Source organism: Oncorhynchus mykiss, chromosome 3 (assembly GCF_057628025.1).
Source record: "Oncorhynchus mykiss isolate SJ-2025 chromosome 3, ASM5762802v1, whole genome shotgun sequence".
Lineage (NCBI taxonomy): Eukaryota > Metazoa > Chordata > Actinopteri > Salmoniformes > Salmonidae > Oncorhynchus > Oncorhynchus mykiss.
This window is the reverse complement of record NC_143024.1, coordinates 70,416,299-70,428,839: the sequence shown is the minus strand read 5'-3', so window position 1 is coordinate 70,428,839 and position 12,541 is coordinate 70,416,299. Positions and strand designations below refer to the sequence as shown.

Here is a 12,541-nt window from a genome sequence, read left to right as displayed (position 1 = left end):
AATGTGTGAGTAATACAAGAGGTTGTATAACAGTTAGATATAAAGTTAAAAAATGATAATACAAAAAAATGCCATAGGATTTCATAAATCATATTGAGTAAGATCGTTAATGCACCATACACTTTTTGAATCATAGCCACGGATATGTCAAATTTGTACATTGTTAGGAAAAAGATACAGCTGCAGTAAGGACTATTTATTAAACGATTTACAAATCATTTTGTTTAATTTATTGTACTTTCACGTTTGATGCCATTGAATGACAAAATTCGACTTCTATTGACTTCTTTCTGGTTGGTTGTGTTTGAATCAGTATGATGTGATGCTAAAGCGATCTGCGTTTCCATGCTCCTCTGTTTTAGACATAGTTTATATTTTTTAAGGCCCAGTCTAAGTACCAGTGTTGCTGATCATGCTTGTGTATTTATTCTGTAAATTACCATCCCATTCAGGATGTACATAAAAATTACTAACATCCTGAAAGAGTCCTCCAAGGAGAGAATGGAGGCCTGATTATGGAGTCCTCAGCAGCTAAAAGGGCTTCTGTTCTGTTGTAATATTCCCAGGGAGAAGGAACCCAGGAGATCAACAGAGAGAGTCAGCCCCATTATATTCATGAGGTTACAAGGACAGGCAGTGGGCATGGATTCCGGGCAGCTTTTTAATGAGAATCCTTTCTCTGAGAGATGCTGTATCGTAGCACCAGGGCTCTTAGCAGAGCAAAGACCATTCACAGTGCAAACAATATCAGATTTTGAAAAGAAAAGGTTGTTTTGATGTCACATTATGCAATTATTTGGCAGTATAATTACACTTTAAATGACCTCTGTAGCTTCCATAATTTGAGTCATCAATAAAGTAAAGATTCTATACTGTTAAGCCTCCATTGCAATATACAGTAACATAAGATACAATACAAGGAAAAACATTCACTTTCAGTGTTGTATTTTCACTATCAGTGTCTATCTCCATTCTCAGAAATGTTAAATGCACATATGCATGAACATATCAGGTATAACAAAAAAAAATCACTGAGAATGGATTGATGTTGAAACTTGATGGAGTCTTTATCATAGCCGACAGAGAAGAAGATGGGAAACGTTGATATCTGCAATATGAAGCAATCACTGTCTCTTCCAGTAGGCACGTCCTCAGTCAGGGATCTAAAATGGAATAGGGAAGCAATTTCACACATACTCGTTGCTTGTCATCCATTTAATTGTGAAAATCATAAAACCTTTTCCTTTTTGCGATATAGATATGTAATTTATGTCTTGTCAGGGTGGGGATTACTGGGATCCATGACTTCTCATAATGTACAAAATATTGATGTCTCTCTCATCACAGGTCCTCACCATAAGAAACAAGTTGATCATTCACAGGCATGGCACCATGTTTGAAAGTCAATATGTTTAACATTTGCATAACTAGGAGGACATTTCCAGTCTTGTACAATTATTGGTATTTAAGTTAACAAAAAAACTGTAACAACTGTAACACAGAGAGATCAGGAGCATGCATTTTTCTGGGCTCCTCTCCCTCTTATTAGTGAGAGTTGGCTGGCTACAGCTGTTGCTGGTGAGAGAGCGAGCAGAGGGTCTGCCAGCCCGTTGCAGTAGAGTGAAAACAAAAATAAATTGGGGAGGTTGGTGATAGCAGCACAGCATGAGGTGCAATGTTTATGGAATATTTTCTGACACCACCCTCCATTTTATTTTGAGTTCTTCTTTCTCTCAGCTTCAATACTTTTAGGACAAACAGTGTACATTTGTGCCTTACATGGGGCAAAGTGGGTCAAAGGAAAACTATATATTGAAAACTTTTCTCTGGCTTGTGTACATTATTAGCTGTATGGTGATCCATTGTAAACCTGATAAATTAGCTTCAGATCCATTATATACTTCAACTGTGATTAGAAGGATGAATTATGAGTCGAATTTGTGGCAGTCAAAATAACATTAAAAAAAAACTGTCTAGTGCTCATCAGTCACCAATTAGTGCTCCCAATATGTTATCTGTACTGTAGGTGGTGTTATCTGTAGGTGGTGTTATCTGTAGGTGGTGTTATCTGTTGTTGGTGTTATCTGTAGGTGGTGTTATCTGTATGTGGTGTTATCTGTAGGTGGTGTTATCTATAGGTGGTGTTATCTATAGGTGGTGTTATCTGTAGGTGGTGTTATCTGTACATTGGACTATTTAATTGTTGGCGTAGTCTGCAGATTAGTCATTACACTATAACCTAAAGCCATGTGGAGGTGCACCTGTTTGGGGAGTTGAGTTTCTTGCTGACGGAGACTATTTTCCAGGCCGGGCTACGCTAAGGGTTCAAAGGCCATCCTCTCCCCTGACTTGACTTGCATGGATTAAGCAGACTCCTGCTCTTTGACTGTCTCCTCATCAACATAATATGATGTGTTTGCACTTGCACATAGTGTAGTAACTAATATGCACTAATACAGCAACAAATAAATGGCACAAGAGCCCAAGCCCCACACAGTAACATTTTGCAAGTGGTTAAATGTCTGCTGGTTAAATGTCTGCTTAGATGTCTGCTTAAATGTCTGCTTAGATGTCTGCTTAAATGTCTGCTTAGCCTATGTGGATACACACATTTGGTAGATCCCTTGCCTCCCTCCCTCTCTTACTATCATATAATATATACAACATTAAATCCATACTGGAGTAACTTCTGAACTGTAAAATATAATAGGACACATGAGGAACCAGCATGAAACCATTATTTGCTGGCATCCAGTGCATAGGTGTTTGGCAGTGACCCTGTATACTGGTGTTCCTGTTGTTGAACAGTAGCTGGACCCTTAAGGAACCCTAAATTGGTTCCCCTTGGTGAATGTATCATCCATTGATTTAATTTGATTCCAGGCTTTTGCCCCCTGGTCCAATCTAAAGTCATGCTCTATGGAGTGGTATTGTGAGGCAGTTAGCGTGCTGAGGTGGTTGGTGAGTAGGAGAGGCTAGGAGAGTAGGAGGGCCGTAGGTGGAAAGAAGTGCTCTTCTGAGTGCACCTAAGATAAATAAGATAGTGTATGTAATTACTCCTATGTGTGCTGTTGTATAAGTGTGATTTCTAAAATAAAATCCATTTCACAGAATGTTGGCCAATGATGCTACTTTACAATCCAAGCAGCACACTCAACACTTATACCATTCTCCATTAAGCTTAAATTACATTTTTTATAACAAGACACCTACAGATGATGACATGATCAATTAAGATACTAATACTAGACATACAGTATATCTTTGTTGACGTTTGTAAACACCAATTGATGACACAATAAGAATTCTGAAACATATATTTTTTGACATCACAGCACACCAGCGAGCGGGCACCTCATGCACTTCATGGCAATGTTTCATTTCAAGCAGGAAGCAGCACCATGTTCACAAAGTTTGCCCTCAGAGGATGATAAATTGAAGTAATGCATGTGTGAACCAGAATCTCCAGGGTAGGTACCTGGATGGGAGTGTGGATACAACCTCTCTAACCCTTCTCTCCTGGGGGAGGGCTAGGGAGGCTGGGATGGTACCGTAGGCTTGGCTAGGCCTTTGGGAGGACATTACCGCCCACCTACCAATCCCCACGAGCCTTACCTCTCTGTGTAATTACCACCGCTTGGGCCTCAGAGTAATATGTTTGTGTTTGGTTTCAACCATGTCTTTCTCTGCTGTGGAGCTCAGCTAGGCTCTTTATGCAGGGGTGCAGGTTTCACTATCAATTGATTGAACCAGTCAGTTCAAGAGTATATGTACTGTACAGCACTGCAGCTAGCTAGATACTGACTCTGCTTACACAGTCTAAGAGGTTGCCTATGTGGGCAGGTTTATCTCCTAAAATGTCTCACCAGTGTCGCATAATTTGCTGTACATTAGTACTTTAAATGAAATGGAAAATAAACATACAGCACACAACACAACATCAGAAAAAAGGTTACTAAGTCCTTCATTTAGGCAGCAGGGATTTCCTTCCATACAATGGGGTTTAAATCAAAGCCTTGTTATTGAGGTGCATTGATTCACTGCCATCATAATCTCACCTCGCCAGAAAGCGGAAAGCTCAGCTCCCATTACAATACATTTACAGGCATTTGTTTGCCTAACGCTCAGTCTTCTGGGTATTTGGATGGATAAACATTGAGCGGATCATATATAAATACACTAAAAGTATGTGGACAAATTCAAATTAGTGGATTTGGCTATTTCATCCACACCCGTTGCTGACAGGTGTATAAAATCGAGTACACAGCCATGCAATATCCATAGACAAACATTGGTCAAATTTCTGCCCTGGTAGAGTAAGTAAGTGCTGTTATTGTGAAGTAGAAACGTCTAGGAGCAACAACGGCTCAGCCGCGAAGTGGTAGGCCATACAAGCTCCCAGAACGGGACCGCCGAGTACTGAATCGTGCAGCGCGTCTGTCCTCGGTTGCAACACTCACTACCGAGTTCTAAACTGCTTCTGGAAGCAACGTCAGCACAAGAACCGCTCATCAGGAGCTTCATGAAATGGGTTTCCATGGCCCATGCAGCCGCAAACAAGCCTAAGATTACCATACGCAAAGCCAAGAGCTTTACACCACTGGACTCTGGAGCAGTGGAAACGCATTCTCTGGAGTGACCAATCACGCTTCACCATCTGGCAGTCCAACGGACGAATCTGGGTTTGGCAGATGCCAGGAGAACCCTACCTGCCCCATTGCATAATGCCAACTGTAAAGTTTTATGGAGGAGGAATAATGGTCTGGAGTTGTTTTTCATGGTTCAGGCTAGAACCCTTAGTTCCAGTGAAGGGAAATCTACAGCAGACAATGACATTCTAGACAATTCTGTGCTTCCAACTTTGTGGTAACAGTTTGGGAAAGGCCTTTTCCTGTTTCAGCATGACAATGCCCCCATGCACAAAGCGAGGTCCATATAGAAACGGTTTGTCATATAGAAACGAGCCAGGCCTAATTGCCCAACATCAGTACCTGACCTCACTAATGCTCGTGGCTGAATGGAAGCAAGTCCCCACAGCATTGTTCCAACATCTAGTGGAAAGCCTTCCCAGAAGAGTGGAGACTTATAGCAGCAATGGAGGGACCAACTCTTTATTAATTCCAATGATTTTGGAATGAGATGTTCGATGAGCAGATGTCCACAAACATTTGTATGGAATGTATATATATAAAAGATACAGTATAGTTATGGCCCTGAGACCTAGGAGGGGACTGCTGCTGTAGAGAGGTAATCATCTGGGCTATATGGAATCTCATCAGCCTTTGAACAGGGTATGGTAGTAGCTGCCAGGCGCACCGGTTTGAGTGTGTCAAGAACTGAAACGCTTCTGGGTTTTTCACACTCAACAGTTTCCTGTGTGTATCAAGAATGGTCCACCACCCAAAGGACATCGAGCCAACTTGACACAACTGTGGGAAACATTGGAGTCAATGAAGAATGCTTTCGACACCTTGTAGTGTTACGGTACGTGAATGAGGACCCAAAAGCGAATTAACTTAAACAGAGCTTCTTTAATAACCAAACATAGGTAGGCTCAGATGGACCGGCAGATTCCGACAGGACAGGACAAGGTTACAGCAAACATGACGATAGTCTGGTTCAGGCATGAAACACAACAAACAAGAATCCGACAAGGACAGGAGCAGGAACAGAGAGAGATATAGAGACCTAATCAGAGGGAAAAAGGGAACAGGTGGGAAAAGGGGTGACGAGGTAGTTAGGAGGAGACAAGGCACAGCTGGGGAAAAGAGGGGGAGAAAAGGTAACCTAACAACGACCAGCAGAGGGAGACAGGGTGAAGAGAAACAGGAACAGGACACAACATGACAATACATGACAGTACCCCCCCACTCACCGAGCGCCTCCTGGCGCACTCGAGGAGGAAACCTGGCGGCAACGGAGGAAATCCTCGATCAGCGCACGGTCCAGCACGTCCCGAGAGGGAACCCAACTCCTCTCCTCAGGACCGTACCCCTCCCAATCTACGAGGTACTGGTGACCACGGCCCCGAGGACGCATGTCCAAAATCCTACGGACCCTGTAGATGGGTGCGCCCTCGACAAGGATGGGGGGGGGGGGGGGAAGACGAGCGGGGGCGCGAAGAACGGGCTTGATACAGGAGACATGGAAGACCGGGTGGACGCGACGAAGGTATCGCGGAAGAAGAAGTCGAACTGCGACAGGATTAATGACCCGAGAAATACGGAACGGACCAATGAACCGCGGGGTCAACTTGCGAGAAGCCGTCTTAAGGGGAAGGTTCTGAGTGGAGAGCCAAACTCTCTGACCGCGACAATATCTAGGACTCTTAGTTCTACGCTTATTAGCAGCCCTCACAGTCTGCGTCCTATAACGGCAAAGTGCAGACCTGACCCTCTTCCAGGTGCGCTCGCAACGTTGGACAAAAGCCTGAGCGGAGGGGACGCTGGACTCGGCGAACTGAGATGAGAACAGCGGAGGCTGGTACCCGAGGCTACTCTGAAAAGGAGATAGCCCGGTCGCAGACGAAGGAAGCGAGTTGTGGGCGTATTCTGCCCAGGGGAGCTGTTCTGACCAAGACGCAGGGTTGCGAAAAGAAAGACTGCGTAAGATGCGACCAATAGTCTGATTGGCTCGTTCTGCTTGACCGTTAGACTGGGGGTGAAAGCCGGAAGAGAGACTGACGGAAGCCCCAATCAAACGGCAAAACTCCCTCCAAAATTGAGACGTGAATTGCGGACCTCTGTCCGAAACGACGTCTGACGGAAGGCCATGAATTCTGAAAACATTCTCGATGATGATTTGTGCCGTCTCTTTAGCAGAAGGAAGCTTAGCAAGGGGAATGAAATGAGCCGCCTTAGAGAACCTATCGACAACCGTAAGAATAACAGTCTTCCCCGCTGACGAAGGCAGTCCGGTGACAAAATCTAAGGCGATGTGAGACCACGGTCGAGAGGGAATGGGAAGCGGCCTGAGACGGCCGGCAGGAGGGGAGTTACCGGACTTAGTCTGCGCGCAGACCGAACAAGCAGCCACGAAACGACGCGTGTCATGCTCCCGGGTGGGCCACCAAAAACGCTGGCGAATGGAAGCAAGCGTACCCCGAACGCCAGGGTGGCCGGCTAACTTGGCAGAGTGAGCCCACTGAAGAACGGCCAGAAGAGTAGGAACGGGAACGAAAAGAAGGTTCCTAGGACAAGCGCGCGGCGACGGAGTGTGAGTGAGCGCTTGCTTTACCTGCCTCTCAATTCCCCAGACAGTCAACCCGACAACACGCCCCTCAGGGAGAATCCCCTCGGGGTCAGTGGAAGCTACTGAAGAACTGAAGAGACGAGATAAAGCATCAGGCTTGGTGTTCTTAGAGCCCGGACGATAAGAAATCACGAACTCGAAACGAGCGAAAAACAGCGCCCAACGCGCCTGACGCGCATTAAGTCGTTTGGCAGAACGGATGTACTCAAGGTTCCTATGGTCAGTCCAAACGACAAAAGGAACGGTCGCCCCCTCCAACCACTGTCGCCATTCGCCTAGGGCTAAGCGGATGGCGAGCAGTTCGCGGTTTCCCACATCATAGTTACGTTCCGACGGCGACAGGCGATGAGAAAAATACGCGCATGGGTGGACCTTGTCGTCAGAGAGGGAGCGCTGAGAAAGAATGGCTCCCACGCCCACCTCTGACGCGTCAACCTCGACAACGAACTGTCTAGAGACGTCAGGTGTAACAAGGATAGGAGCGGATGTAAAACGATTCTTGAGGAGATCAAAAGCTCCCTGGGCGGAAACGGACCACTTAAAGCACGTCTTGACAGAAGTAAGGGCTGTGAGAGGAGCTGCCACCTGACCGAAATTACGGATGAAACGACGATAGAAGTTCGCGAAGCCGAGAAAGCGCTGCAGCTCGACGCGTGACTTAGGGGCGGGCCAATCAATGACAGCTTGGACCTTAGCGGGATCCATCTTAATGCCTTCAGCGGAAATAACAGAACCGAGAAATGTGACGGAGGAGGCATGAAAAGTGCACTTCTCAGCCTTCACAAAAAGACAATTCTCTAAAAGGCGCTGGAGGACACGTCGAACGTGCTGAACATGAATCTGGAGTGACGGTGAAAAAATCAGGATATCGTCAAGGTAAACGAAAACAAAGATGTTCAGCATGTCTCTCAGGACATCATTGACTAATGCCTGAAAGACAGCTGGAGCGTTAGCGAGGCCGAAAGGAAGAACCCGGTATTCAAAGTGCCCTAACGGAGTGTTAAACGCCGTCTTCCACTCGTCCCCCTCCCTGATGCGCACGAGATGGTAAGCGTTACGAAGGTCCAACTTAGTGAAAAACCTGGCTCCCTGCAGGATCTCGAAGGCTGAAGACATAAGAGGGAGCGGATAACGATTCTTCACTGTTATGTCATTCAGCCCTCGATAATCTATGCAGGGGCGCAGAGACCCGTCCTTCTTCTTGACAAAAAAAAACCCCGCTCCGGCGGGAGAGGAGGAGGGGACTATGGTACCGGCGTCAAGAGCTACAGACAAATAATCTTCGAGAGCCTTACGTTCGGGAGCCGACAGAGAGTATAGTCTACCCCGGGGGGGAGTGGTTCCCGGAAGGAGATCAATACTACAATCATACGACCGGTGTGGAGGAAGAGAGGTGGCCCTGGACCGACTGAACACCGTGCGCAGATCGTGATATTCCTCCGGCACCCCTGTCAAATCACCAGGCTCCTCCTGTGAAGAAGAGACAGAGGAAACAGGAGGGATAGCAGACATTAAACATTTCACATGACAAGAGACGTTCCAGGAGAGGATAGAATTACTAGACCAATTAATGGAAGGATTATGACAAACTAGCCAGGGATGGCCCAAAACAACAGGTGTAAAAGGTGAACGAAAAATTAAAAAAGAAATGGTTTCGCTATGATTACCAGAAACAGTGAGGGTTAAAGGTAGCGTCTCACGCTGAATCCTGGGGAGAGGACTACCATCCAGGGCGAACAAGGCCGTGGACTCCCTTAACTGTCTGAGAGGAATGTCATGTTCCCGAGCCCAGGTCTCGTCCATAAAACAGCCCTCCGCCCCAGAGTCTATTAAGGCACTGCAGGAAGCTGACGAACCGGTCCAGCGTAGATGGACCGACAAGGTAGTGCAGGATCTTGAAGGAGAGACAGGAGTAGTAGCGCTCACCAGTAGCCCTCCGCTTACTGATGAGCTCTGGCTTTTACTGGACATGAAGTGACAAAATGACCAGCAGAACCGCAATAGAGACAGAGGCGGTTGGTGATTCTCCGTTCCCTCTCCTTAGTCGAGATGCGGATACCTCCCAGCTGCATAGGCTCAGCACCCGAGCCGGCAGAGGAAGATGGTAGTGATGCGGAGAGGGGGGCAACGGAGAACGCGAGCTCCTTTCCACGAGCTCGGTGACGAAGATCAACCCGTCGCTCAATGCGAATAGCGAGTTCAATCAAGGAATCCACGCTGGAAGGAACCTCCCGGGAGAGAATCTCATCCTTTACCTCTGCGCGGAGACCCTCCAGAAAACGAGCGAGCAAAGCCGGCTCGTTCCAGCCACTGGAGGCAGCAAGAGTGCGAAACTCAATAGAGTAGTCTGTTATGGATCGATTACCTTGACATAGGGAAGACAGGGCCCTGGAAGCCTCCTCCCCAAAAACAGATCGATCAAAAACCCGTATCATCTCCTCCTTAAAGTCCTGATACTGGTTAGTACACTCAGCCCTTGCCTCCCAGATTGCCGTGCCCCACTCACGAGCCCGTCCAATAAGGAGAGATATGACGTAGGCGACACGAGCAGTGCTCCTGGAGTAAGTGTTGGGCTGGAGAGAAAACACAATATCACACTGGGTGAGGAACGAGCGGCATTCAGTGGGCTCCCCAGAGTAACACGGCGGGTTATTGATTCTGGGCTCCGGAGATTCGAAAGCCCTGGAAGTGGCCGGTGGATCGAGGCGGAGATGGTGAACCTGTTCTGTGAGGTTGGAGACTTGGGTGGCCAGGGTCTCAACGGCATGTCGAGCAGCAGACAATTCCTGCTCGTGTCTGCCTAGCATCGCTCCCTGGATCTCGACGGCTGAGTAGAGAGGATCCGAAGTCGCTGGGTCCATTCTTGGTCGGATTCTTCTGTTACGGTACGTGAATGAGGACCCAAAAGCGAATTAACTTAAACAGAGCTTCTTTAATAACCAAACATAGGTAGGCTCAGATGGACCGGCAGATTCCGACAGGACAGGACAAGGTTACAGCAAACATGACGATAGTCTGGTTCAGGCATGAAACACAACAAACAAGAATCCGACAAGGACAGGAGCAGGAACAGAGAGAGATATAGAGACCTAATCAGAGGGAAAAAGGGAACAGGTGGGAAAAGGGGTGACGAGGTAGTTAGGAGGAGACAAGGCACAGCTGGGGAAAAGAGGGGGAGAAAAGGTAACCTAACAACGACCAGCAGAGGGAGACAGGGTGAAGAGAAACAGGAACAGGACACAACATGACAATACATGACATGTAGTCCAAGCCCCGACAAATTGTCGCTGTTCAGAGGGCAAAAAGGGTCCCAACTCCCCTCCTCTTACACATCCATACAAAAGGCATTGTGATCTCTATCAGCCTCAGTGAATGGGATTCCCCTGGGTGAAATATGTACCTCTGTCACATGGTGTCATCCTTTACCTCACTACGCCCCCTCCCCCCTCCTCTCCTCCTCTTCCCTCATCCCCTGGTTTGTCACATCATATCTGTCTCAACATGATAAGACACTAGATTAACTTCCATCATCCTGACCTCACTGTGATTTTGGTGTTGTCCAGGGCAGCACATTGGGGGTTAACTGCAGCGGCAGAGCAGCAGCGAGCGGCGAGCCAGCGTTGGTTATCTCCACTTCTCTTCTGCATGGTGATGCGATGCAGCCTGAATGCATAGAGACAACAGGCCTAGCTCCATTACCCCCACTGTCACATTGTGTTTTATGTATCACCCTCGAAGTGAGCCCAGGCTCCTTGTTTGGCTAACAGACATGTAGGATTATACACTCACTGAAGAAGGACAAATAGACCAGACAGATCCGTTATGCTTGGTTATCAGGGGGTTCAATCCTGTCAAAACATTGCCCCGCTAGAGGATAATAGCAGTATAGACACTGCTAGCAATAGTTTGCAATAGCCTAATTCTTTAAATTACAATACAAATAGCCAGAACTGCATTTCAGGTTAATACATTGAGATTAGTAGTCTAAGTCAATGTTTGTATATAGTGTTCCTTATCTTGTTCAAATGCAGATTCCCCTCTCTGATTAGGATAGTCCCTCTGGGTGGGGAGGCTTTTTCTCTCTCAAATCCAATTAGTTATCTTCAATTAGAGATGTTGTAGTCACTTACAGGGACATAGACCTTATTACTGTAAGTACCTTAATATGATTAATCACATCATTCATATTTGACCCTATTTAATTTACTACTTAAGTTATAAATCTACATTATGACATTGAAAGTACTTGGACGTCATTATCTGAACTAGTATCATATCTATACTAAGCTGTATTCTAGGTTAAATAAAGAAAAATAAGGGCTGCTAGACAAAGGACATTTTCAGCCTTAATCGAAATGTCACCTAAGTTTTCAGCGTTTTGTCTACAAGCAGTTAAAGCGATACAAATTGGCATTGAAATACTAAGACTGCCTGGAAATAGTACCACACTGTTGCTGTCTGAGATTGACCCACACACCTCAATGATTTAGTTTGGAAGCATCTCACTGCAGCTGCAAGGGAAAACCGCTGAATGGAAGTGTGAGTATTACCATGTGTTCAATACAGTCATCTAGAATGCAGACAGAGTTGTTCAGAACATCACCTGTGGGAGAGGAGAGATCGGACTGTTGATTAATCTGGCTTTTCATTGTATTTCCTAATTTATTAAGGTTAGAATTCAATGACAACTGAATTGTTGGTATGTTTCCACATTGAGGGAATAATGTGAGAATGCACAATGTGTTATAATTGAATTCCAGTCTAGTCTAAACTGTCAGTGTCAACTGTTGTTCCTCATGGCACAGAGAGTTCCTGCTATCCTGTAGAGTATTTTCAAAGTAGCATTTCCCTGTTCAAAACTAGAGAAATGGTTACTGTTACCCATTTTCAGAAACACCAGTCAAAGATCTGGGGAGGGCTGTGTGGTTTTTTACTGGACACAGGGGAGGGCTGTGTGGTTTTTTACTGGACACAGGGGAGGGCAGTGTATTTTTTTGCCTAGTTTACATAAGCTATTTTTCAGGTTTTACTATTACATTTCTTCCATCAGAGCCAAATGTCCGTATCTGATTGTATCTCTATCCACCATTCATGGTGACAATAGTGGTAGGTGGATTGTTTGTCCAGATCTGCAATAGTCTAACTAGCAATCATACCATACATAAAAACATTCAAAGCTGCATAATTTTTTTATATGAATCGACAAGAACAAATAGGAATAGTTGATAGGCAGTGGAGAGGCCAGGTGCATCATTGCTCATGAAAGAACAATGCGGCAGGTAGCCTAGTG

The 12,541-nt window shown here is 46.0% G+C and overlaps 1 long non-coding RNA gene across 1 annotated transcript in view; it reads left to right on the top strand.

Moving 5' to 3' along the window:
* Positions 1-12,541, top strand: part of LOC149984666 (uncharacterized) — a 158,842-nt gene that overhangs the window by 127,143 nt on the left and 19,158 nt on the right. The window lies entirely within an intron of this gene.